The 27,940-nt window shown below is 43.5% G+C and overlaps 1 pseudogene; it reads left to right on the top strand.

Annotated features, from left to right (window-relative positions):
* The first annotated feature begins 4,294 nt into the window (after positions 1–4,294).
* LOC131821171 (glyceraldehyde-3-phosphate dehydrogenase-like) lies at positions 4,295–5,687 on the top strand (annotated as a pseudogene).
* The last annotated feature ends 22,253 nt before the right edge of the window (positions 5,688–27,940 follow it).

Raw genomic sequence — 27,940 nt, 5'->3', positions numbered from 1 at the left:
AACCTCTTTTAAGCAGTGCAATGTGGCTGGGGCTTAAGACAAGGCTGGAACATTTTCTCACTTATTATCACCTTGATAACCTGTTCTTGTAGCTAAGGAAAGAGTATGCGGAAGAAGGGGGGGCTGCCGGGGGAACACTGGGAGAGGAGGGGCAGGTCAGAGCACCGAGTAAGAGCAGAGCAAGCCACTGTTTTCTTGTTTTGTGAGTGCAGTTAGGAAAAGGTGAAGGTAGTTCGTTCTCTAAATATTTCTCCTTTTAAATGTAAACAGTATTTTGTTCAGAAGTATGGCTAATCCCTTAGTGGGAGAGGGAAAAAAAAGTATACCTTTCATTCAATTTCTTTGAAACCTATTCATTCGTTTGAAATACCTCAGTAATGGCGGAAACTGTCCCACTTTCGACACGACCTAGGGGTGGGGAGGGGTGGAGAGCAGAGAAGTAAGGCAGAGTCAGGGAAAGAGCTGTGCTTGGTCATCGGTCCATCATCATGGGGAGAAGAGGGCCACCTGGGACTGAAAGTGGCTCCACAGGCTTTTGCGGCATGATCCTCAGGGAGAAAGCCTCTCCCCATGTCTTCCCAGAGCCTAGCTAACCCCATGTCTCTCTGCTCCAGAGATTGGCTGAAACCAATCCTGAAGGAGTCTTTTTAGAGACATTAAACTGTCCAGTGATGTTTCTTAATCTTGTTTCAATTGATCTTAATATTCATTAAAATGACTCATCCTCCTTTAAAGTTTCTTGAGTAAAACCCAAATCAAAGCCAAATGATGGGAACATGTTTATGTAAAAACCTCACTGCCCTTCCTACTACCAGATGATTCTGTGAGACACCGGCCACCACTTACCCCCACCCCTGGCCTGAGAAGCTATAGTACGAGATAACGGTTCCTGCCAAATCCTGACCGTTTACACTGGAGTTCTAGAATTTCAATTTTCTAATCTGAAAAAGAAAATTAAATCAGGGGGGAATAGGTATTGTCTACCTTATTTGTTACCAGATTTTTACATCTTGGGATGCTTGATCATCATAGTGATCGTCTTATTATTTTATCTTATTGCAGGAATTCAACATTAACCGAATGGCCCCAATTTTTCTGACTCAATCCAGGATCAATAATATGGGAGGGTTACTGAATCATAGTTACTACTGACTCCAGGCCAGTCATTTAGCTTTTCATTTCAGAAGGTGATGTTCTCAATCAAAACTTTGCCCATATTACAAATATAAGACAAGAGGTCAAATGAAAAGACACATTCCATCTGTGAAGTGATTCACATTTTAAATAGATCAGTCTAGACTCCATCCATATCACTCATAAAAATATCGAACAAAACCAAAGGTAGTCATGTGACATTACACTAGCAATCTCATTCCAGATTAAAATCAGGAATTAATCAATATCACATATATCTTACTGTTCCACCTCCTAAGCAATTACTTAAAGACTAACTAGAAGGACATGTTGTTAAACTTGAAGATGATACAAAGTTAGAAGATATGGTTAATATTTTGGGTTCTGCATGACTCAAAAGCTCTTGCCAGGCTGGACATTTTCTGCAAAAATGTAATACCAGATATCACAGGAATAAATGTAGCCTTGCACTTAAGTTTAAAAAGCCATTATAGCTACATTACATTTTACCAACAATCATGTGAAGAATCAGTGAGGCTCCTACTTTGCTTATAAAATCAGTATAAGCCATTGTGCTATGACTGCCCAAAATGCTAATTAAATTTTTTTAAGGATTATTTGTTTATTTTAGAGAGAAAGAGAGAGAGTGGAAGGAAAGGCAGAGGGAAAGAACCTTCAAGAAGACTCCCTGCTGAGCATGGCGCCCAGAGAGGGGCCTGATCATACAACCCATGAGACCATGACCAGAGCCAAAACCAAGAGTCCAACACTCAACTGACTGAGCCACCCAGGCGCTCACTGCTCATTCAATTTTAGATGTCATAAATAGGCATCTAGTCCAAAACAGGAGTTCTATTGTATAAGGGTCAGACATCGTATCACTAGTCTAGAAAAGTTAATATAATCTTTTTCACCAACTATGTGAATTTGAGCAAGTCATGTGATTTGAGTCCCAGTGTTCTCATCTGAAAATGGAAATAATAATAGCTGACAAACATATTCCCATAAACTGTTATAAAATCAAATGAAACCATGTCCATAAAATGTTTTAAAAACTATAAAGTGTCACTGCACTGGACATCGGCTGTTTGTTACCCAACAACCCCCCACTTCTTTTTGATAAATACAATACAGCTCTCCTCTCCTTTGAGGAACCTCCCCTCCACCATCCTAGCCATGTTGTGAGCCCCAACTGGCTGAGGCTACAGAAATTTGTTTAGCAATGGGCACATAATCCAATCAGGGCCAAGGAGACAGGAAGAAACTATGCTATGACTTTTAAAAAAATAAAGAAATCTCACTCCTTTTCTGTATTTGGTAGCATAAGGTAATCTTGGGTTAGCATCCTACTACCCAGGAAAGAGTCAGCCTTAAAATGAGCTGAAACACAGAAGAAGGCAGAAATGAAAGAAAGAAACTAATGACCTCATTTGATATTCTGGATTAGACCCTGCTCCCTGCTCCCGGAGGAAGCCCAGATTCCCCTGACTGTGCTGTATTCCAAGCCAATATTTTCTCTTTTTCTTTTTTTAAAGATTTTATTTATTCATTTATTTGTCAGAGAGAGAGAAAGAGAACACAAGCAGGGCAGCTGCAGGCAGAAGGAGAGGAAGAAGCAGGCTCCCTGCAGAACAAGGAGCCTGATGTGGAACTCAATCCCAGGACCCTGGGATCGTGACCTGAGCTGAAGGCAGATGCTAAATCGACTGGGCCACTCAGGCATCCCCAATATTTTCTCTTTTTTAAGTCAAGTTGAGCAAGGTATTTCTGTTACTTGCAACAGGAAGTCTCCTGTGATTATACATTGGTTCTAATGTCTTGGAAAATCCAGTTGTTCAATGGTATGGAAAAAATAAATGGGAGTTTTCAAATAGATGTATGTATATATATTTCCTTCACAGAAATAAAATATATATTTAGAATGTGTTAGACTGCTGTAATTGTTAGATTGTGTTAGATTGTTAGATTGCTAGGTTAGATTGTGTTTCTCCAAACAAACAAAATTTCATTACTGACTATGCCTTGGATTCTAAAACTCATATAAAGAATTACATAAAAATTTTGTTCTAAAGATAATTTTTTAGCATTCTGCCTCTGGGAAAGCCATGTTTCCAGCCTTCCTCATCTTGTCTTCTTTGTCTTCCTGCTGAGCTAATAGCCAGATCTCCAACTAAAACAGCAGTACCCATCTCTGATTAATGGGACCTTTCTCCCCACCTTTTTTAATGGCTTCCTCCCATTGCGATTTCAATCAGAACATTGCTGGGGATCCCTCCTGGTGCCTCTCCAGGACCACTTCTATTGCCATTTTTTATACACTCCTCCTCAAGAAGGGAAAAGCCAAAGAAATGTCTCTATATTCCAAGGCTGAAATCAGGGTGGAATGTGAAGGAAACTATAGCAATTTCTTGCCAAAGATGGTCTGTAGAGTATTCAACTAGACCAGGGGTCAGCAACAGGCAAAACCCAGCCCACCTGATTTTGATTTCCAAGTGTTGGTAAATAAAATTTCATTTGAACACAACATGCTCACTTGTTACACATTGTCTACAGCTGTTTTCATGCTACAATAGCAGAGCTGAGTAGTTGGGAAAGAAAGAGTATGGCCCAAAAGCCTGAAATATTTACTATCTGGCCCTCTATTTAAAAAGTGTGCAGACTTCTGAACTAGGCCAATCATTTAATTTTTTAAAAGAAGCTTAGGCCCAGGAAGACCAAGCGGTAGATAAGAGGCCTAGCCCAAATTTATTCTACAGGATATTTTCATGTTCTTTTATTACTCACATACTAGATTAGAGGTGCCTGAAAGCAGATATTGGACCTTATATTTCTGTGGTATCCAAAACAATGGAGGCTGAATACAGAAATCACCATTAAAATGACTTAAATAAATGCACAGGGATTGAAGAAATTAAGAGAGTCCTTCAGGGACCTCTCTTCTATGTAAACCATTTCCTCTCCTGCCTCTACAACCTCCAAATATTTGCAGCCATAAACCGTCTTTCTCACACTGGTCATCAAACCACTATCTATGACATCATCTATAAAATGCCATAATAGTATCGACCCCCAGAGTTGTGAGAATCAAATGAGATAAAGTACAGGAGGCGTGTAGCGCAGGGCCTGGTTCATGCTAAACATTCGAAGAGTGTCATCGATGATGACGATGATGATGATGATTTACCATTATCATAAAAATGGAGGCATCCTGAAATGTAACTGGATATTGAGGGGACATATAATTACTGACCTGGTATTTCTCTCAGATTCTTCCACAAGCAAAATATTGGGAAAATTACAAGAAGGTGGGGATCCAGCACTCAATCTCCACAAACCAATTCATATTCAATCCAATTCATATTCAATTGCCATCATCCAAGGAAGTCAGAACCCAAGTGGAGGGACCATTTTCCCAGATCCCAACAGTTCTTGTAGCACTGTAAGAGGAGAAAAAGATTATTTCCTTGGGGCCAAGGTATTACATATACCAACACATAATAAACTAAGGGCTCTCTGCTCCTCCCAGTTCAACAGACAGCCACGTCTTCTGGTGCAGTCCGGCGGTGTCACTGAGACCTGATGGTGAAGGTCAGCATGAACAGATTCAGCCATACTGGCAGACTGCGCTACTGTTAACTCTAGTGAAGTGGATATTGTTGCCATCAACGACTCCTTCATTGACCCCAACTATATGGTCTACATGTTCCACTATGATTCCACCCACACAAATTTCACAGCACAGTCAAGGATGAGAACAGGAAACTTTTCGTCAGTGGAAAGCCCATTTCCATCTTCTAGGAGTGAGATCCCACCAACATCAAATGGGGTGATGCTGGTACTGAGTATGTTATGGAGTCCACTGGGTCTTCACCACCATGGAGAAGGCTGAGACTCACTTGAAGGGTAGGGCCCTTTTGCTGATGCATCCATGTTTGTGATGGGTGTGAACCATGAGAAGCATGACAACACCCTTAAAATTGTCAGCAATGCCTCCTGCTCCACCAATTGTTTGGTCCCTCTGGCCAAGGTCATCCATGACAACTTTGTCACTATGGAGGGACTCATGATTATAGTCTATGCCATCACTACCACCCAGAAAACTGTGGATGGCCCCTCTGAGAAGCTGTGGGGTGATGGCCCAGGGGCTGCCTCAATAGCATCTCTGCTTCAACTGGTGCTGCCAAGGCTATAGGATAGGTCATCCCTGAGCTAAATGGGAAGCCCACTGGCATGGCCTTCCATGTCCCCACCCCTCCAACATGACAGTCATAGATCTGACCTCCTCCCCGGAGAAAGCTGCCAAATATGATGACATCAAGAAGGTGGTGAAGCAGACTTCAGAGGGACCCCACAAGGATATCTGGGCCACACTGACGGCCAGGTTATTTGTTTCCTGCAACTTTAACAGTGATTCCTACTCTTCCACCTTTGATGCTGGGGCTGCCATGGCTCTCAATGACCAATTTGTCAAGCTAATTTCCCGGTATGACAATAAATTCGGCCATAGCGACTGGGTGGTAGACTTTATGGTCCACATGGCCTCCAAAGAGTAAGAGCCCTCTGGACAACCAGCCCCAATGAGAGCAAGAGGAAGACAGAAGGCCTCAGCTGCTGGGGAGTCCTTGCCTCAATTCATCCCCCAATATACTAAGAATCTCCCGACCTCCGGTTTCCATCCCAGACCCTCTGAAGAAGGGGAGGGGCTTGGGAAGTCCTACCTTATCGTGTACTACCATTTAAGTAAACTGTACCCAGAGTAAATAAATAAATAAATGAGGGGAAAACCTTAGCAGTGTATCAAACAGTGTCTGTATGGTATGGAGTCATTTGTGGCCAAGGATAGGTGTCCTAACCATCCCCAAAGGGAATAGTCCCTCATGATTCCAGGAGACCCTTCAGGACACACAGTCCTCTGTCTAGTCTGACTAACCCTTCCTTATTTAGATTTTCTGCCCATAACTCTCTCTCAGTCAACAGGAATTTATCATCATTGCTCAACAGCATACCACCTACATTGTATGAGAGACTTAACGAGGGGCAAAATATTCTCACCATTCATTCCATCCTTTTGCCAAAGAATTATGCTTATGATGTTATTTTGCATTTTGATCATGCCTAATATGGACATCAGAAGAGAAAAATAAGCCTTATGACCCCAGCCATTGGAAATAGTCAAGAACTCCTCCTCCACACCATCTTTCTTTCTGGCCTAAGATGGCAGGTGGTGATCCCACTTTAGATAAATGCCTCTTTTGAACCTAACAGGGACAGTCAGAGCAAGGTAGTCTACACTCTCTCCTACCAGTCTCTTTCTTCCTTTTCATTTTTTTTTTTTTTTGGATGCTAATTACAGGTAGTAAACTTTTTCTAGGGTTGCTTAGCTCATATTAAGAATCAAACCCTATATGTGGTCCTCTGTGATGTGCTAAACTCATCTGCTTATGCCTTGGCATCCAGAAAAGATATTCTGGGGCTAATAACTAGTAAACTCCCACTTTAGAAGGGCCTTTCCCACCCCAGTTCCCACCCCTACTGCCACCATCTGTGTTTGTTCTTTTGCTATATAAGAACTCAAACTGGGTGGCGAGCATGTTATTTTTAAAAATCTTTTAGTGGCGTCTATACCCAGAACTGCCTCATCACAATTATCCTCACCAAACGAGGAAACTTCACATTGAGAATGGATATGGTGTTCAGCCAGCACCAAATGTCTCTCCTTCTGCCTTTTTGTCTTTCCGATCAATCAGAACATGTGAAAGTCCCAAATGAAGAGTAAACACACGGCCCAGGTTCCTTTCATCTCCTAACATATGTCATGAAGGGGGGAAGAAAAAGCCCTATTCCCAGCTTCAATCAGCCATTCGTTTTCTGCAACTTGAACCTTAAGCTGAAAGGGACGTGTGGGGGGCTGTGGAGGAGGGCTGGATGTGGGCCCACTCCTTGGAAGATAATAGGTATTCGCCGCATACCTGCATCTCCGAGTGATTATCTCCCCTGCGAGCACTTCTGTATTTATATATAATGAGATCATTACCAGGCAGCTATTCCAATTTTATTCAGACTTTAATATTTCTTGAAGAAAAAAAATAGCATACAAAAGGGTTTGTGATGCCAACTCAATCAGACGTGCTGTTGATGGAGAATTATTCAAGTGCAAGCCGGAACAGGAAAAAAAATAATTTCAGAGAGGTTTCTGTCAAAGTCGAGTTCTCCGGTGATAATGTTTCGAGTGATGTGCTGAGGTGTCCAGAGGTGAGGAAGGAAAATAACAACTAACTGAAAAGAGGGCTCTGTGTAGGATTAACAATGAGGTGTGTCCCCTTGGAAGCAGCGGGGCGGCTAAGACAGGGCCTCCTGCCCACACCCGGCCCCTGCCTAGCTTTCTCCTGGTGATTAGACCAGGGAAGCAGCTTCACTGGCTCCTTCACCTCTGGTGTCACAAGAAGCAGTCTGGGGTTAGAAATTGCCCCTTCTGTGGCTGTTATTTCCTCTCATGGTGGAGCTCTGGTGCTTGGGCCACGCAGGCAAGACAATCCCTTTCCCATTTTCACAACAAGCAGCTTTTTGTGAAAGAAAGAACCTTCTCTCTCACCATCCCTGCTGCCTCTGCCGGACAAAGAATATGGCAGGATTGTCTTTCCTTTTGTTCCCATTCACGCAAACACCTAGCAATTCAGTGCCCCTGCTAATCAAGTATTCTGGCTAAGGTTTAATAAGCCATACTTTATCAATAAATTAGGAAATCAAATGGAAGAAATCGAATACTAAGATCCCACAAAAAGGAACCTCCCTTCCATAATCCAGATGGCACCTCAGGATTATTCCAAACCTTAGGTGGCAATTATGAAAGTTGTTTATCACTGGCCAGCCCATCTAGAAATACGCCCCGCTAATGTGAGCTCTCTGGATGTTTGAACTTCGGATAAACATGAATTTACTCATTCATTTCTAAGACCGATAGTTTATCCTGAGATTACAAATCCAAGAAGAGGATCATCTTAGCTTTTAGCTCTCAGCCCTGAACTGCAGATGGGAATAAGCTTTTGGAATAGGAATGGAGGCTTGTCATCCCAATAAATGTGAAATTAAAGGATTCTGGGTCTTTTTTTTTTAATGGTGATTTTAAATTATTAACTATTTTTCCTCTAGCATTTCCTAACAAGGCAAACCAAAATAACATTATAAGAGAATTTATAAAATGTACCTGCTGTCCACAGAGCCCCCAAACATGACTCAAACATGGAGTTGGTAGATTTCTTACTGAAATGGTCAGTAGTTAGTTCTGGTAAAATTGTTAAGGCTATTTTACAGATCCTAGCCTTGGAATGTACTCAACATCTAGAAATCAGTTTGTAAGAGAAACAAAGGAAGGAAGGGAGGATAGTGATCTTGTGTGTCCCTGAAATATACCTAGCTCCACTGTAATCTATATTATAAATAGGCAAAGAATTGCATCAAAGAGTCCTAAAAACTCTCGAACTTAGAAGAGACTGAAACAAAAAAATGGGAACAATTTTTCTCTCCCTCTCTATAAATCCACAATAGCTAGTCATAACAATTATTTCAAGATTCACTCCTTGCAAAGGAGAAGAGTCTAAGCAAGAATTATTAAATTTCTTTCCATCATTCACTATTACTTATTGCACGTTATCACATTATGTGTGTGTGCATGTGCATATATGTGGAGAGAGATTTATCATAACAACTCATCTATCTGCCTCCTTGTCTCTTTATCTATCTTTTGGTCTTCCCTCATAGCCTTAAAAGAAGGGAGACCTCTCTTTTTCTCAAAACACCTTCTGCCTCTCCAGCATCCTCAACTAAGCCTCCACTGTCCCCAGTCTTCTGTCATCCAGTGTGCTTGCCCTCCGCCTCTGAGGACAATTCTCCCAAGGCTGGCTCTCAGGAGATGTGGCCTCCAGCCCCTGCCCTTCCACGTGATGTCAGCAAGACTGCTAGGAGCACCTTATCTCCTCATGCTATGTGTCCATGACTTGGCCTCGCAACAGCCTGCAAATACTGCTGTATTTCAATCCTTTCTTCAACAGCCAAAATCTTCATTACTTCACAACCCATTCTCTCCATATATATCTAAAACACAGCTTTCACATCCACTGTACCACGGAAATTTCTCTCTACGATCACAAAGTCCAACCTTTTAGCCAAAATAAATCATCTCTATGGACCCTTAACCCTTTGGATTTTTTGGAGACACACAATGTGACCAAGGAAACTCCTCTTACAAGGCTTTTATTTGAAGTCCTACATTACCTGTTCCCCTCTACCTCCCCTCTGTCCGGTCCTACCTATCTGCCACAGGGCACTTGGCTTTATTCATAACTGGCCAGTCAGCCTATGGTGAGGGCTTCAGAGATGATGAGCTATGGCTCTCCAACCCCACTGTCCCCACCACCACGACACACAGAGCACCACTCCACACCGAATATGTGATTTAACTTTGGGTTAAAGTACTATATCTCACAGAATCTTCTGTTTAAAAAGTAAATGCCTTTTAGAAGCTTGTATATTAATTCATCACCTATTAATACAAAATTAATTTCATAGATAATTAAATGTTAGCTTGGAAATCAGAAAGTAGCACATGAAGAAATGGAATACAGAATGAGTTCATTTTGAAGGAATGTCAACTCTATTGTCTAGATACAACAAAATAAAATCATGTCCAAGAAAATAAATGTACTTTAATGCCTATAGAAACACTAGTCCCATAATTAAAACAATATGAAAATTACCATAATTGACAACAGGCAAGGTAATATCATACTCACTCTCCAGAACTCTGATTAAAAATGACAAATCTGATGCTCCCTCAGAGAGTTAAAGGTCTATAGTAAGAAGGATTCTGGGAAAGTTAATTATCAATATCCATCTATGAAGGTTCTAAAATAGCATGGTGATTTACTGTCGGAAATATGAGGGAGAACATTTCCCACCTATCAAATGTTGTGATGCTTTTTACCTGCCCTCTCAGACTCCAACCAGGGAAAATTGGTCACGGTTTCTGCTGAGACCACAAGGACCTGATCCTTTTCCCCATAAATAGCTTTCTCAGCACATGTGCTCTGTGGGAAACGCTTAACCTTGTATCACTTCTGTTGATAAAGTCTTGGATCCGCTCCCTAATGATTAGCTCACCGTCATTTAGACTACTGTTGGCAATCACCATGCTTTAAATAAAGCAACAGAGGGTTTATCTATCAGAATTCACTCCTTATTTTTGCAGCTGCCAAAGATGCTTCTTTCCTGCAGTCCAGAACCTAGAGCAGTGAGTGAGTAGGAAATAAGTTGTCTTGATACTGTGTGTGAAAGTGGTGAAGTTTAAACTTCTCTTTTCTCTCTCTGCAAAAATGTACTCTGGCCCCAGATTAATAAGATTACACCTCCAACTCTGGAGCAAAGTGCCACCTTTAATCATTTCCAGAAGTGGGCCATCCAACCTTCTGCCTGGTAGGTTCATGAACAACAGGAAAAAGATCAGCAGGCAGTGTCAAAGGCCAAAAACACCTTGTCTCTGAAGACCTTCTTCTCGCAAAGGGTCTTAGGAATCAAAGCAAGGGCAGAGCCACCTAGTAGTCCACAAGCAGGGGAATTGAAAACCCCTGCGCCTGTGATGAAGGAGGGCTGTGCTAATCACACCACGATCAGAAACACACACGATTTGCAAGTCATATCCGTTACCTTGTATGTGGCATCATGACATGAGATTGAAGGATAGGACCTGGGCGAAGCGTGGATCTGACTGCGAGCCGACTAGTACCTGACTGCCATGTCTTGAGGGGAAAAGCACTCTCTGGTCAGAGGGCAAAAAAGAGACTCTCTTGCCCTGTTATTAGTCAATACTGCCATGAACGGGTCTGAAGGTAGAACACGTGTGCCAAAGGTGACTTGCTTAGCTCTTTTCTCCATGAAAAAGTCACCTGCCCTCTTTACCTGTACCAACAGGGTTCCTTCCCGAAGCCACAGAACAGGAATTCTCAGCTACACTGTATCAGGGGTTGGCATCGGTAAGTGGTTGCAACAAAGTGCTTATGGCATGCCACGCCAGATATTGACTTATTTACCCTTTATAGAAAAAGTCCATCGATTTCTGTCCTATATAGCCTCTATGGCAATGTTAAAAATAATTATAATAATGGCCAATATTTATCAAGCTTTTCAATATTCAATACATTATTAAATGCATTGCATGAATTATATCAAATCACCACAACAGCTGTATGAAATAAGTATTTTTGTTTTCCCCATTTTAAAAGTGAAGGATCCGGTGGTTCAGTTGGTTGAGCCTCTAACTCTTGATTTCAGCTCAGGTCACGATCTCTGGGTTCTGAGATCAAGCCCCCCATAAGGTTACACACTAGGCATGGAGCCTACTTGGGATTCTCTCTCCCTCTGCCCCTCCTGTACCCCTACCCCACTTCAAAAAAAGTGAAGGATCCAAGGCTTGCAAAATGAATTAGCCTCCAGGACTAGAAAGTGGGGGAGGCAGGACTCAAAGCCTGTCAGTCTGACCCCACTAACCCACTCTTGCAACCAATAGATATTTTCTCTATTATAATGATCACAATAACTACCATTTGCCAAGTGTTTACTATACACTAGCCTGTACATATATTGTCTCTAAATCTCACCACTGCCAATGCTTAATACTTTCCAAAGATGAAGAGACAGGAACTCAGACTGGCTAAATAATTTACCCCAGATCGGACACCTAAGAGAAAAAGATCCCAGGTCCAAACTCAACTCCCCAGTTCTTTCATTACATATGTCACCTCATAGGAGAAAAATAATCTTTAGGATACAGTATAATCAGCATAAGACTCTTTTGTGGGGGCAGGGGGTGCCTGGGTGGTTCAGTGGGTTAAACCCTCTGCCTTCAGCTCAGGTCATGATCTCAGGGTCCTGGGATCAAGTCCCACATTGGGCTCTCTGCTCAGCGGGGAGCCTGCTTCCCACCCCCCTCTGCTACCTGTGATCTCTGTCTGTCAAATAAATAATTAAATCTTTAAAAAAAAAAAAAAAAGACTGGTTTTTTTCCTAATATTCTATTCTGCTTGAAAGACTATGGGTCATCACAGTCAGGTACTCATTAGTCATTCGTTAAATCTCTGTGTGGCATTTGGCACAGCATTTAACCCTTTTAGATCTCAGTTTCCTTGTTGACAAAAAGTGGAAGTCCAAGTTGGTTGCTCTCTGAGATTTCCCAGCTCAAACATTCTCTAAACCTCCCATTCTGTCCCTTCACAGACTTATGCGGTCATTTTTGCTCTGTGTATATGTGCATGGTCCTGGTAATTGCAAACTCTCAGAAAGAAGCAGTTGATTTTCTGATTTAAAACTCCTCCCATGGGATAATCTTTCATTATGTACTCTACTTGCCTTCCGTTCAAGAGTCTGAACTCAAGTCAACTCCTGTGGTCACTTATCATTAGGATGGCTCATGAAAACAGCTGCTTCCCCTTAGAACATCAAGAGGACACCAGACCCTAGGCACTCTTGCTCCTTTTTGTTTCATTTTGTTGTCTTTGGTTTGGAGTAATTTAGCTAACTTACTCAACAGCCAGTAAGATCTAATTCCTGAGACCCAGATGGGTCAAGTGCAGCTGATGTACGTTAACTATTACGTGGCTTGCAGGAGGTGATTGTTTTCCTTTATTATAATATGTTAAATCGCTACCATCCATCTGGTAAATTAAAATAGTGAGGCTTATGGCTGTTCATAACGTACAACTTTTCCAATGAGCTGTTTTATCTGTATCTCATTTCCTATTCCTATTATCTTTCTCTGTAGATTATCAGACATTAAGAACCACCGTATACTTGCCTTCGTCAGGCTAAAAATGGCTTCCCAAGCAGAGGCCGAATTCTAAAAACTGCCACTATAAAGTCTCTCAAATGGCAGCTCTTCTCCGCCTGGATTCCCTTCACTTTGACTGATGGGCAAAACTAATGTAAGGAAATACTTCTACGGAGTTTACTTCTTTAAGTAACTTGGGGGTTTTTTTTCCCTTAAAAAAAAAAAAAAAAAAAAAAAAAAAAAAAAAGCTGTCTTGCCAGTGATCCCTTTAAGCCTTTTTAATTGCAAAATTCTTTTTTATGATGTCGCTGACCTAGCCTTAGCAGAGTTCATTTCAGAAATGTGCTGAAGTGGGTACCAGCGCTGACAACTAAGGCTGAGAAATGTTTTAAGTATCACGACTCTACATTTTTCTCCTGTCTGCGAGGTTCACAGATTCATCCTGTCTGAATCATGCCTGCCCTTTGTTTATGCATGAATAAGAGATTTTAGACACTGAGGACATCAGCCTTTCCTGAAAAAATAAGACCTACACCTCAAATCAGGGTGAGCATACAGATTGTCCCCAGTGCCGACTAATTTCCAAATGTGAATACAGAAACGTTGGTTAGTGGTCTTCTCCAGTTCTCCTATTGGCCCCCTAACCTTGAGCAAGACAAAAATGTCACATATAATAGATCCTAAAATTAACAGACCTTGTTTTCCAGTTGATCGGATCAGCTGAGAATGAGGTCAGTCTGTTCCCTCCTCCAGATAAGAGGCTGTCATCATTTGAGTACATTCAACAATGCCACAGACATTAGGCCCCCAAAAATATCTGATAACTTAGAAGCTCAGAATGTGAATCAAAAATAAGCCTACAAAAAGTCGCGAAGCTCATCTCCTTATTCTTGGAAGGGCCACGCCTAAAGCATCCTGTATCACTTAAGAACATCTTCTCTTTGCTCATGCATCTGCTAGATAACCATTTTCTGGGCACCTGCTACTTAGCAAGACACTGTTCTAGGCACTGGGCATGCTTTGAACACAAGAGACAAAGTCATATTGTAATAAATCTTACATTCTAGTAAAGGATACAGGCAATAAACAAAAAAATGTCTGGTAGGAGTTAGTGCTATTTTGAAGATAAAACAAAATAATGTGCAACGGAAGGACGACACCCTTGAATCGTCAAGATTCTCTGAGGAGTTGACATTTAAGGTGAAACTGGAATAAAATAATGACACCCTGTGAAGATATTGGCCAGTGGGGAGAGCACTCCAGGCACAAGGAAGACAAAATGCAAAGGCCCTAAGACAGAAGGCCATTGGAAGTGTTCAAGACATGGCAAAGCAGGGTAAGAGAGAACAGAAATATGAGATAAGGTCAGGAGGTGGGCAGAGGCCAGAACTCATGAGGTCCTGAAGAAGCAGTTGGAGACCTCCATTACTAGACCTCCTAGTAATAATGAGAGCTAGTAGAAGTTTAGAACAAAGGGAGCCTTGTGACCCAGTTACTTGTTTTTTTAAGAGTACCCTAGCTTCTGTGAGGTGAATGGATTTTGGAAGCAAAAATGGAAACAGGAAACCACTTAGGCAATTATAGTGGTCCAGGTGAGAGATGATGGAGGCTTTCACTAGGTGGCAATTAGTGGAGATGGAGAGAAGAGGGAAGTTTGGAAAAACGCTTTGGAGACAGAATGCCAGGATTTGCTGACAGACCTGATGTGCAAAATGGGGGCATCAAAAATGACACTCTGGTTTTTGGCTAGCTCTTCCATTCTGACCCTGTTCACTACTTTGGCATCTGAGATTGGGATGTTTCAGGCAAAAGGCACCAGAGGCAGGACCAATTGCACTGTAAATTCGAAATGCACCAGAGGAAACTGGTTTATTTTGTAAACTGTCATCAGAGTAATCATCACTGTTCTGACTCACTCCTACAGAGCAATTTTGTTACTTGAGAGAGCTCTGAGCATCCCTGCATAAGAGTAGTATTCTTAACTTAAGCAGAAAGAGTGCATTTCCTCATTATGTCTCTGTAGCCGGGAGGCACACGAAATAGAGAGTGGGCTTGGGATTCTGTGCTTTGTTAAAGTGAAGGGACAATCAGCATCAGGAACATTAGCCATGGCAGGACACGGGATTGCTCAACGATGTATGAAAAGAAGAACCAGTCACCTGAATTGAATTTTCAGCTGGAGCCTAAGAGGCCAAATTTAATCATCCACACAAAATTATCACACAAGTCAATACTTCCTCCCTTTTCCTTGTAAAGGGAGAGAGACTGATTCTTTATTTTTCCGTCAAGCAGGTGGCCCCGAGGCAGCTAACCAGCTGGCTGAAAACTAAATACCTTCGCCAAGACAAAAGCCAGTAGCATGATTGATGATCTTCTCGTAGGAGAAGAGAACCTCCCCTAGCCAATCAGCATGCAGAACTGCTATCAGATCATCACTGAACAAAACCAGACTTATAGCTGATAAACGGAAGTGCCCAAGTCCTAGGCCCCGACTGGCTGGGGCTCGGGCTCCCAGCTCAGTTCCACTTAAGGCATTGATTTCTAACGAGGTTCAGTTAGTTCCTTAGTTGGTAAGCCCTAGCTTGCTTTTTTCAGACCCTGAATAGGTATCTACACTCCCAGTCAATCATTTCAATATATCTGCCTCAGAGTTGGAACTCGTCTGCCCCTAGAGACAAGACCCTCCCCCAAACCTCTTGAAAGTAGAGATTTCTGAGCAGTGTACAGAGTCTCCTTCCTATGTCTTCTAGTGGTGAAAAAATGCCTCATATACATCCCACTTAATTAGGAGCCCACAATTAAGATCCTATTAGACTATGGCTTGTTATCTTGCCTCCCACGCACCTTGAAAGCAGGACAGAGGAGAGTCCACCCAAGGCATCGAAGCTGATATATCTGCACAGGGAACTACCAGGTAAGGGGAAGGCCAGGCCCAATGGCCCCTGGGAGGTGACACTTCCAAACTTTGGTGGGTTTCCTGCCTCCATGCTGAAATTCTCCTGGGCATCTACAATATCTTGATCTCAAACCCAGGAGCAATATGAACATTGAGATTAGCAGATTTTAATAAGCAGATGACCAAAGGTTTCAAATTCCACTCACTCCCAGACACTTTCCAAGCCTATCGGGACCTCAGATTTCTCGTGGTAAGACAGAAAGGAAGAGTCACCAAGTAAAACACTAGACAGAGGAGTGTAAATCAAGGAAGTTAATCTTCTCCTGAATGGAAATCCCATGTGAGGGTTAAAATAACTCCTTCTGAAACATTATAATACAATCGTGTCCCTTATTCCCAAGAAAACCAAAGGATGCCCTGTCATGCGTGCACTCTTCAGGAGTCTTTTTTCTTCTTTGTGATTGCCAATGCCACGGTTTGTCCTGTTCACGACTAGCCTTGATAGCTGAGCTTAAGAAAAAGGCCCTCCTAGAAAGAAGCTGTCACAGAGCAAAAGAAGCCGAGCCCACCCATTACCCTAAAACCTCCTTCCACGAGCTCAGGGTGAAAGGCATGGTCTGTCTCTTACACGCCCCGACACATAAATCTTTCCTCTGTCAGCTCCAGAAGGTAATTTTCTTCCTAAAAACTGAACATCGGACTTGTCAAAATTTTTTCCTTATTGATCAGAGACAGAATATTGAAGTTAGAGGGGTATTTGCTGAACCATCTCCCTTATTTCAAGGAGATGCTGAAACTCTAATAGCGCCTCCGCCATGAAGGTTTCAGTACAGGTTGTGTGAGGGTGAGTGCTGAGTCTCCAGCCAGGGAATTCAAGGCTGATTACCGAAGGCAAGAACACCAGCAATCAAGCAGGGGGAGTTGGAGGAGGACAAAGAAGTCAGGCGAAGCTGGGCTCCTCTCCCCACCAACAGGATTAGGGATGAAATCACAGGAGTCCCATAGCTGCTCTGTTCCCTCTGTATTTTCACCTCTTATGCTCTTGGGCAAAGGCACAAATATATCTTGTGAGAATCTTCATAGCCCTGGCAGAGGAGGAATGCTATTTTCAAAGGAATCAAAGGAGCCTCAGGGCAGACCTGAGGTCCCTGCAGAGCCAGCTTCCCAGACCTCTGCTCCTTGGGGGCTCCCCCCAAGCCCCCCCCCCCGCTCCGCCCAGCCCAGCAGCATCTCTGTCTCATTCTATAGACAGCACAGCCCAGTGCTACTCCGTGGGTGCTTTCGATGCATTGTCTCCCTCACGGTGACCAAAATTCAGTTATACTTTTATCCACAGGGGTGGAAAGGCAGAGGAAAACTGTTCTGTTGTTCTTTTGCTCATTAATGGTATCTTTTATATTGGAGTGGGTTTTCTAATGGTAAGAAGAGAAAGAAAGAAAGAAAGAAAGAAAGAAAGAAAGAAAGAAAGAAAGAAAGGATGTTAGAGAACACTTTCAAAATCCAAAAAAGGGCCAGTGAGCATGCTACCCTAGCATCAAGCACAGTGCTCTCCCAGGAACCTCACAGACGGGAGGGTATTAATCATAGAGGGGGTCCCACAGCAGCACCCAGGGAAGGGGAGAGAATTGCCTGAGCAGCTTTGCCAGATTATCATTCTCCTCCTCCCTCTAGAGATTCTGAGGTTGAGCTACAACTAACAGTCTGGAAAGATGTCCAAGATATGTTAAGGCAAAAACACGAGATGCAGAAGAGTCCATTAGTAAGATCCCATTTCTGTAAATAATATAGCCATAATTACAAGTCCCATTTGCCCATATCATTACAAATCATTACATGCCTAGAATGGTATGGAAGAACATACAGTAAAGGTAAATAGTGGTTTTCTCTAAGGGATGGTGTTATGAAGGTTTTTCTGTCTCGAAGTACAAGATGGATTATTTCAAATTATCAATCAGTGTGTTTAACCCCTGAACTAGACTCACCAAAACCCTTTATGAGTGCCCTAGCTTGAGTCACATACAACAGAATAAGAAAAATGTTACCAATACTCAACTTTTAAGGGAAAAAAAAAAAATGCTTCTGTTTTCTGCCCTAAATCTAGGGCAGGGAGATTTCTGCCGTATACTGACCGAGCAAAGGTTTAAGATTGAGCAAGACTGGAAGAAAATACCCCATGGGCTGCCAAGAAGACACACAGGGGTCACCACCAGGGACAGGAGAAAGTGACAAGGAGAAATTGTGAGCTCCATGGAGGAAAGTCTGGCCGGCTCTCGGGAGCTCCAAGGAGCTGAGAGTGACCAGGTTCCTTGGTGAGGATGATCCATGGCCAAGGGTAGCTTGTCCCCTGTTGATGTTCATCTTAGAATTATACTGATCTACTGCCCCCACGTGTACCCAGCACTGTCCCATGCCTGCTTCCTACTCACCTCCAGTAGAAAACTCCCAGTATCTAGTTCAACAACACTAAATATTCATGACCTATCACCTTGCCCCAAATCGGATGAACCAAGAGCAACAGTGATTATAGGGGAAAATAATGCCTTGCTATGGACTAGATGAACGAATTAGCAGTTACTGCCAGGATGGCAGCGGGAACATATCAGTCCTGATACATGAACGTTTCATCGTGTTTTCCTTTTTTGCTGCATGCATGTACCACTTGGTGATGAGACACATGTTTTAGGGACACCTGGATGGCTCAGTTGGAAGAATGTGCAACTCTTGATCTCAGGGCCGTGAGATCAAGCACCACATTAGGTATAGAGAATACTTAAAACTAAAATCTTTAGGGGCACCTAGGTGGCTCAGCCAGTTAAGTGCCGACTCTTGATTTTGGCCCAGGTCATGATCTCAGGGTCATGGGATCAAGCCCCATGTCTGGTTCTGTGCTCTGTGTGGAGTCTGTTTAAGATGTTACTCCTTCCCTCAATCCCTGCCTCGTGTTCATTCTCTCTCTCTCTCTCTCTCAAAAATAAATTAATTAATTAATTAAATAAAGTACAATCTTTTGAAAAAGAGAGACTTTTTAAAAATATTTATTTAGAGAGGGACGGAGAGAGAACATATGTGTGCATATGCAAGGGGGGAGGAGGAGAGAGAGAGGGAGAGAGAGAATCTCAAGCAGACTCCCCACTAAATGCGGAGCCCAACCTGGGGCTCATCTCATGACTCATGAGATCGTGACCTGAGCCAAAACCAAGAGCCCAACACTGAACCGACAGAGCCACCCAGGTGCCCCAAAAGGAAACATGTTCTGAAGGATCCAGTATGATCCAGTATGATCCAGTATGATTCACCATTCACTATTTATCAAGTCTAAACTCAACATTGGTTGAGACCTTCCTTCTGTCAACTTCCTATCAGACCAATCCAGTGTCTAATTCATGCCCCGATGATGCCTTTTCCCCCATTCACAGGTACACAAACACATGTGTGCGTGAGTGTGCCCCAGGTGATCCCGTCTTTCCATTGCATGCCCAGGCTCTCTGCCTGGATACCCTCTTCCTTCCGTCACTCTCATCCCTTTAGTTACTAAATGCTGACCGAATTTCTCTGTGGCTTTTGAAAACAACCGCATTACTTCACAGTTACTTGATCTGCCATTGTTTGTCTTCACACAACCTGAACCGGGGATGTCTCCTCCGCAGCCATGGTTGGTTTTCACTGCTCTGTCATAACACCCCATTCAGCACTGTCCACCGCCTCCGACACAGGATTGGAGGTTAACTGCTCCTTTACCAAATATGATCACTCACTAATAAACTAGAATCTAAACACTGTTTCCAGAAAGGACATTTTTAGACTGGAATGGGTTGGGTTTTTTTAAGATTTTTATTTATTTATTTGACAGACAGAGATCACAAGTAGACAGAGAGGCAGGCAGAGAGAGAGAGAGGGAAGAAGGCTCCCTGCTGAGCAGAGAACCCTATGTGAGACTCGATCCCAGGACCCTGAGATCATGACCTGAGCGGAAGGCAACGGTTTAACCCACTGAGCCACCCAGGCGCCCTGGAATGGATTTTTAATACTTCTTGGTCGTAGTTGTAATAAGACTCCATTAACAGATTAACAGACAGTGGTGGAGGCTAATTAGTGACATGTGCACAGAAGTTTAGAGTTGACCGGGATCTGTTCACATTTGGTTTTCTTACAGAATCTCTGTCAGACCTCTAGGAATGGGATAGCAGAATGTGACTCTGCCTCCTTCTCAACTGAGGTGCCAAAAAAATGCTATCTGTGGGGCACCTGGGTGGCTCAGCCAGCTAAGCGCCTGCCTTCAGCTGAGGTCATGATCCCAGGGTCCTGGAATCAAGTTCTGCATCAGGCTCTCTGCTCAACCAGAAGCCTGCTTCTCCCTCTGTCTGCCACTTCCCCTGCTGTGTCCTCTCTCTCTGACAAATAAATAAAATCTTTTTAAAAATTTTAAGAATAAATAAAAATAGTACCTCTCAAGATGATTGGCACACACCACTCCCAGCATGTTCATAAAGATGGTCCCAGAACCCTTTCCACAACTCTTGGTCCCTGTATTGATATGGGTATGAAAAGAGGGCAGATAGGTACAAGAACTTTTCGGAGGTGTTTTGATGAGAATCCCCATAAAGATATCTTCAGACAGAGCTGTGGTGCTCTGTGTACCCAACAAGATGCCGTATGGAATATGTGTGCACTACCCAGAGTGGTAGGAAGACTTCAAGAAAGCACATTGAGCTAGGGTTCTAGGTAGCCAGCTCCTTATGTTCTGAGCAGAGCGAGTGACTCTCAGAAGAAGGAGTGGTTGAAACGTGAAAACCCAAACTGCCCTGTATTCAGTTTGCTTCATGGGTCTGACAGCCAAATGAAGGTGAAAAGGAAAAGAATTTGGCTGGAGAAGGAGCTTCAGGGCAGCTCTGGCCCCCTCCCTGTTGGGTCAGGGGCTTAGGAAGCTGGGGAGAAGGTAGACATTTCTGGTCCTGCTATGGTCACATCCCGACTTCTGTGGCCCGAGTGTTGGGCACCAAGTAGTACATTCCCCAGCCTTGACCTACGTGTGGTTCCATATCACTGAATGGGGATGCAGCCCAAGGAGGCAGAACCGTTCCCCATTTGAAGACCAGGCCATGTTACCTCATTTTGAATAGAAAGACTGATACCTCTTATGGTTTGTCTTCCTCTCTGGTTTCCTCTTGCTTCATTTTGTTCTCCCTTCCCCAATGATCCTCTGAATTGTGTAAGACTGATGAATCACAGACCTGTACCCCGAAACAAATAATATATTATATGTAAATAAAAAAGAAAAGAAAGACTGATACCTATCTCCTTGCCTAGAGGGAGAGCGGAGGAGAGGGGAGGGGGAGGAGGGGAGGGGGAGGAGAGGCGTTGCTGGTAAAAAGACTTTGGAAGTATCAAAGATAAAGTCAAAGCCATCTGCTTCCTATATTATTCTATTTCTGGAGATGAAGTTTGACCCAAAAAAGTGTGTCAGTGAAAGCACTCACCTCAGTGAGTGTTTCTGCATTATTTATTGGAGGGTCTAAAGTTGAATGCGTGCAGGGCACCTGGGTGGTGGGTGGTTAAGTGTCCAACTCTTGGTTTCAGCTCAGGTCATGATCTCAGGGTGTGAGATAGGTCTCTGCACTCAGCGTGGAGCGTGCTCAACACTGTTTCATCTTCTGCCTCTCCCCCCCAAATAAACAATAAATCTTTAAAAATAAATAAATATGAATGTGTGCCTTACTATACACCAACATCACTTTTGCAAAGGGCCGTATGGGCCTGGACTAAATGTGGGATGTCTATTTAGCATGATAGAAACTAGTAGAACACCATTAAACTAGGAGTGGGAGGAGGGGGAATATTATCAGACTAAATTCTCTTCCTTAGTAATAAAAACAACAAACCTGTTAAAAATAACTGTGCCACATTCAACTTTGGGAATCTCAATTTGATTTCTTTGAAACACAGCAGGGTTAGTCCCCATTTTTGTAATGAGAACGCACTGATTTTTATCTTACGATTTCCAATCATAAGCTTGCAAGGTCTCTAGATAAATCTCTGCCTCGGGGAGGGTCAGTCTGATATCGGCAGATCTCGGAATGTGACCCCCACAAACACAGAAACTAACATGCCCTCTCCATGCCGAGCCCATAGCAGGGCTTTCATGCCATTCTTTCATTGAACAAGTAGATTGAGAACTCACCATGTGCCAAACATGATGCCAGGAGCTGGGCATGAAAGAGCAAAAAAGACATGCAAGTCATCTGCCCTCCTCGTACAGTTCCAGAAAATTAATTTGGAGAATTAGCTGGAGATCTATGACAAGTAAGAGATTTCAAAGGAATTGTAACTCAACATCAAATTAAGTTTAGGTATGCGGGTTTGGGGGGTTTGGGTTTTTGTTTTGTTTTTTGTTGTTTTTTTTTTTTAGCTACCCATACATTTTGCACATAATAAACAATCATCATACAAAGAATTCATCAATAAGGGACCAAAAGGTGCCTCATAAGTAGGAAATTCCAGCCCTTTTTGTTACATGGCCCTGCTAAGAAAATAATTGATATTAAGAATAAATCAAGAATGTAGGTAAACGTATAGAGGTGGTTCTGTGTAGATTCTGTTGTTGGTTCTCACCTGGCAATTGTTGTCCAATGTTCTATGATTCCTTTTACCCAGGGAACATGGGAGACTGTGGGAACATAAAAGTCAGGGCAACAAAGAAATATATTTCTGTCCACCAATATTTCGTACTTCAACTCACTCTTGAATAGGTAAATACTTTTTAAATGGAAGAAAATTAGTCTCTGCTTTTCCCTTAACTCCCCTTCCAAAGTGAAGGAGGTTTTTCTGTGAACTTGTCTCTCTAACCTGCAGATTCTGTCTCAGTGAATCAATGAGAAAATGTTTTTGACAAGTCAAATGTTCATTTTTTTTTTTTTTTAGGGGAAAAATAACCCTCTCTATCCAAGCTGCCAAGATTGTGGCTTAGGTGTCCTCCGTCCCTCAAGCTATCAATCCGCATTTCACTGTAGATGTTGCCCAGATGTCTTGGTCAGTGCACATTAAAGGCTTAGTTTGCTGGCTTCTTAGGAAAGAGATTTAACATTAGCACATGTTAGATGTTAAGAAACATCCTTCTCCACTGAAAGAGAAATTTTATTTCTCAGGGAGAAAAAAAATACAACATGTAGTCACTGGGATGCATTATGAACCTGTTATTGCATGTGGGATTTATGATCAAGGTCTCTCTCTCTCCTACAAGGATTCTTCAGCTAAGGGCAGAATTACAGATTTAGGTGGCCACACACACACACACACACACGCACACAGAAGCAAATCTTTCACAGACCTTTGGCCCCATCTAGTGGCCATTCACTGTTAGGTCTCACAGTTGTTTTCCTCAGATTTTGAGGAGGATTTTTGACGAGGATTTTTGAGGAGGCTGTCTGTGGCAGTGAAAGCTCACGAGCTCCTCTTCTAAACAGTCTTGGCAGAGGACAGAGTTGGCCGGCGCGGGGACTGTTGTGCCTCAGAACACTGTGCTGGGTACGTGGCATTTCCTCACAGATTCCCAGAGAGAGCTGCAGCCGGATCTCATGGCATCTTGAAAGGAGCCATTTTCCCAAACCCATCTGTAAAGTGCTTTTGCTGTGTCTGCTTAGTCGCCTGCTTGAAGCACACTGTCTGGAACACATGGGCGGGGGCGGGGAGGGGGTGCGTGTGCGTGTGCACGTGTGTGTGAGTGTGCATGTGTGTGTGCGTGCGCACTTGTGGGGTGTGTGGGCTGTGTGTGTGTGTGTGTGTGTGTGTTGTAGGGATGCAGCCTGAAAATGCTCAGGGCTTGTGCTGAGCTTCACGGTGCCAACTGGCATCAGGAAAGGACATATGCGAAATCACACTCCACATGGCCTCTAAATTTAGATAAGCTGTCAATATCCTGTACTAGAGGGGCCTTCTTTCTCCTTGCTGTGGTTTAAAGGCTTAGAAACAGAAGCCAAGTTTAGCCCATTTGAAAGCGCTGGCAGTTAATGGTGCTGTCCAGAAGGATGTCAAATCGCGGCTTACGCTATTGACTGAGTGCAATGGAGAAGCCGCCAGCCTCACGGAAGCAGTGACCCGGAGTCAGCCCCCCTCCCTTCCTGCAGGGGACACAAAGGCAAATGGTCAGAGGCACAAAGAATTGGTCCTTGTCGGTCCCTTTTCCTTCTGCTCACCCCACCCCTCAGGCACCGCTACTTTCCCAATCAATTTTAAGAGTAAATGTCAACAGAAGTTGGTCTTAGGTGGACACCCAGATCCTCTTTTTCTCCAACAAGTCTGTACTCTGGGAGGCGAGGGTGGTGGAGGTGAAGAGGGGGCGTCCTCAGCACTGCAGGACTCAAAAGGCCTGTGGCAAAAAGCTTCAGCACCCTGTCAGCCTTACAGAAGTTCTCGAGGACAGACTGGTGGCCAAGGATGGCCCTGAGGGGACTTCTCATGTCAACCCTGGCTCATTGTGAATCTAGTAATCGTTGCTCTATTTTTTCCCCTGCCCTATTTATCTTTATTGCCCTATTTTTTAAATTATTTTTAAATTATTGTTGCCTGTCAGCAGGGAATTTAAAAGTAAAATGTAGTAGGACAGAAATTCACTTCTTAGACTCCCTTGTCTATTTAATTCCCAAGTAAAAAATGTGTGTCTCACCATCAAAAAGATATTAGTTACCTCATTAACCCCCATACTGTAAAACGGAGCTATTGATAGTATCTGCCCCATTGGGTTACTGTGAGAATTAAGTGTGTTAATACATGTACAAGACTTGTAACCGTACCTGTGCTCTCAGTAAATGTCAGCTACAGTTACTTAATCCAGCACTCCAAATGAGCGGGGTCAAGGGGCTAAGGCAGATTATTTGCTCTTTGAAAATTCTTTTTGTAGGTTGCACGACTACATTTTTAGGAAATGCGTATCTTCCTTCCAGGACCTCAAGCTCCTTAAGGAGGAGGAACCATCAAGAGATGTCCCACAAGATTCTGTAGCTTCCCGATTCCATCCACACCTCAGGAGACCTGGAGAATTTGAATGGGAAGATGTGGACTTTGCTACTGCCCACAGGCGCCTTGGGATGCCTCCTTGATGGTCACACGAAACAGCCGCCGGGACCCTTCAGAGGAGAGGGACCCACCATCAGCAGTTGTGATCACCTATCTTAGGATTTCTGAAAACCCTTAGGAAGCACTATAGATGTATGCTTCAACTTTCAGAGCAGACTTAGAATTTTAATTCAATGAAACTATCCGAACAGTCCACTCAGGAGAAAGATTGACATACCACGGGTGGGGAAAACTGCTTCATTATTCATCCTTACTGGGAAGACAAGTAATTTCAGCCTGACGAGACAAAAATGAGAAGAGGCAGACAGAGCAAGCAAGTGAGAAAATGAGACAGACAGGCAGATGGATGGGTGGATGAACTGACGGACAGATGGACAAATACATACATATACACATACATACCTAGAATGACTGATGGATACACACGTGTGTGCATACGTACATACACGGAATGAGAGCAAGAGAGAGAGACGTACAGATACTCGGACATCTCCACTAAGGAGAAAGGTACAATGAGAGACACGCTCCACGGCCTTTTTGTTCCTCACCCCAGAAACACAATGGCATCCTAGATTCCAGCCTGTACATCATCTTTTAAAAAGCTCATTGAGAAGTTCGGTCATGATCCTGTCCTTATCCCAGAGCTCTCGGGAAACCTTGCCATTAACTCTTACAATTGCTGCACCTGCTTATTCACTCCTGGGAAAATGTCAAGATCTTTTTTCCTTTTGTGGAACAGAGGCTACAGTGAAGGCACTTTTCTTTTTCTGAGACTTTTTCAGATGGTTTTTTTTTTTTTTTTTTTTTCTGCTACGATTCCAAAGATTTTCTTTTAGACTGCGATAGAAAGCACAAAGAGGCATTCAGCTCAGCCTGCAGATTGCTAGAAAACTCTTCACATCCCTCGGAAATTAGAGAGGCAGCCGCACTCATCAGCAATAGTGTATAAATGTGGAAGGAGTGATTTTATAGAATCAGACCATTTTAGAATGAGGAGAAACATGAGTCCATCCTCTTCATCTCGGAGATGAGGGGACTGAGGTACTTAGGATCTAATCTTCAACTACTCAGGGCCTCGTTCTTCTCATCTGGGAAGCAGGAGAATGATCGCGCAGTGGCGAAATTAACCACAAGCTAATATTCAGGACCGTGCGGTCGAAGAGCGCGGCTTCCAGAAGCCCCCAACCCTGGGCTGCCTTCTTCACACTGCTGAGCAACAGCAAAGCCACCCTTGCTGCCCTGCAGCCCCCGCCCCACACCTCCCTCACCCCAGATTCACAAGAAGGAAATCCAGGTAGATGGCCTGGCTAGTCCCAGGACGCCCGGCAATTACAATTCTGTGTGTTATTTACTCGCCAACCACATTAAGTACACACCTGTGGTGGGGAATATTTAGTGCATCTGTCTGGGAAACAGCTTTGCCAAAATTGTGCAAAAACGCATGTGAGGAAATTATCTCTTAGTCCCTCGGTGGGTATTATGTCTTTTATTGTCTCTGTATTTGGAAGTATTTTCTTTTTTAAAGATGCAATTTTAAAAGACTGCTCCATCGAGGTCATGGGGAAGGGGGAGCCAGGAGAGAAGAACACAGAAGGGAAACAACAGAGGGGGACCCCGCCCACAGGAACCTGAGCTGGGGGGAGCTCAAGCAGTCCACAGCTGCCCACACGGAGCTCAGGGAACCAGACACCTGTCTGGAAAGAACAGGAACTGGATGTGTGGAGAAACTCCTGGGAGCTGTGTCAAGAGGGTAGGCCCACAGGCCTCAAGTGGTAGGAAAAGACGCTGACAATTGACCCACAGAGAACCTGCCCAAGGACTGGCCAGCGGGGAATGATGGGCAGACCAAACAGAGCAGAGAATATTGCCACAGAAGTAGCACTTCCAGGGGTGAGAGTCTCCCCCAAAGGCTAAAAAGGAAATCTAAAGGAGCTTTATAGTTTCAATTTAGGAAAGTCAAACTTCTCCAGAGGAGAGAGAAAAATGGTAGTTATCTGGATTAGAACAAACAAGATCATCACGGGAGGGAGGAAGACAGGCAGGCATCTGGAAACAGGACAGAAAGGTGGCCTGCAATATAGAGTATGCTCCTCTCCACCCATCCCAAACAGCAATGTCCACACGGATGAATCCATGTTTAAAATATGAACTGGGGGGCGCCTGGGTGGCTCAGTGGGTTAAGCCGCTGCCTTCGGCTCAGGTCATGATCTCAGGGTCCTGGGATCGGGTCCCGAATCAGGCTCTCTGCTCAGCAGGGAGCCTGCTTCCCTCTCTCTCTCTGCCTGCCTCTCTGCCTACTTGTGATCTCTGTTTGTCAAATAAATAAATAAATAAATAAATAAATCTTTAAAAATATATATATATGAACTGGGAATATATGTTTATAAAAAATAAAAAATTTTAAAAAAAATAAAATATGAACTGGGGCGCCTGGGAGGCTCAGTCGGTTAAGCATCTGCCTTGGGCTCAGGTCATGTTCCCAGGGTCCTGGGATCAAGTTCCGCATGGGGCTCCTTGCTCAACAGGGAGTCTGCTTCTCCCTCTGCCTGCTGCTCCCCCTGCTCATGCTCTCTCCCTCTCAAATAAGTTAATAAAATCTTAAAGTGAAATAAAATAATATAGAATAAAATAAAATACAAATTGGGCCTTGGGAGCAAAGGCTTGGAGCATTCAGGTAGGCAATAAACATGGCTACTTTCTTTCTGGATTCACCCAGAATGAATCTTAGAGGAAAGAAAGCCTGAGGGTGTGCTTTCCTGAGAGCTGCCCCCTCACCTGAGAATGATCTAGGGGTGGGAGAGGAGAGTACATGGAAGTAGGCCGAATGGGTCACGACCGTCACATGGCCTTCCTCTATTGTCCAAGGCTGTGGAAGGCTATTTCTAGCCTAGGAAAATTAGTCTGTAAGTATTTTACCTGAGCTTGCCAGCAACTACCTTGGGGCTTGGGCTAGAGTCCAAACAGCAAGGAGGAATGACCTCTACCTGGCTCTGTACTCTGTGCATATGCTTTCAGGAAGGTCCGAG

The sequence above is a fragment of the Mustela lutreola genome, chromosome 1 (genome assembly GCF_030435805.1).
Source record: "Mustela lutreola isolate mMusLut2 chromosome 1, mMusLut2.pri, whole genome shotgun sequence".
In the NCBI taxonomy this organism is placed as follows: Eukaryota; Metazoa; Chordata; class Mammalia; order Carnivora; family Mustelidae; genus Mustela; species Mustela lutreola.
Note: the sequence above shows the minus strand (reverse complement) of the source record. Positions and strands in the feature narration are given on the sequence as shown.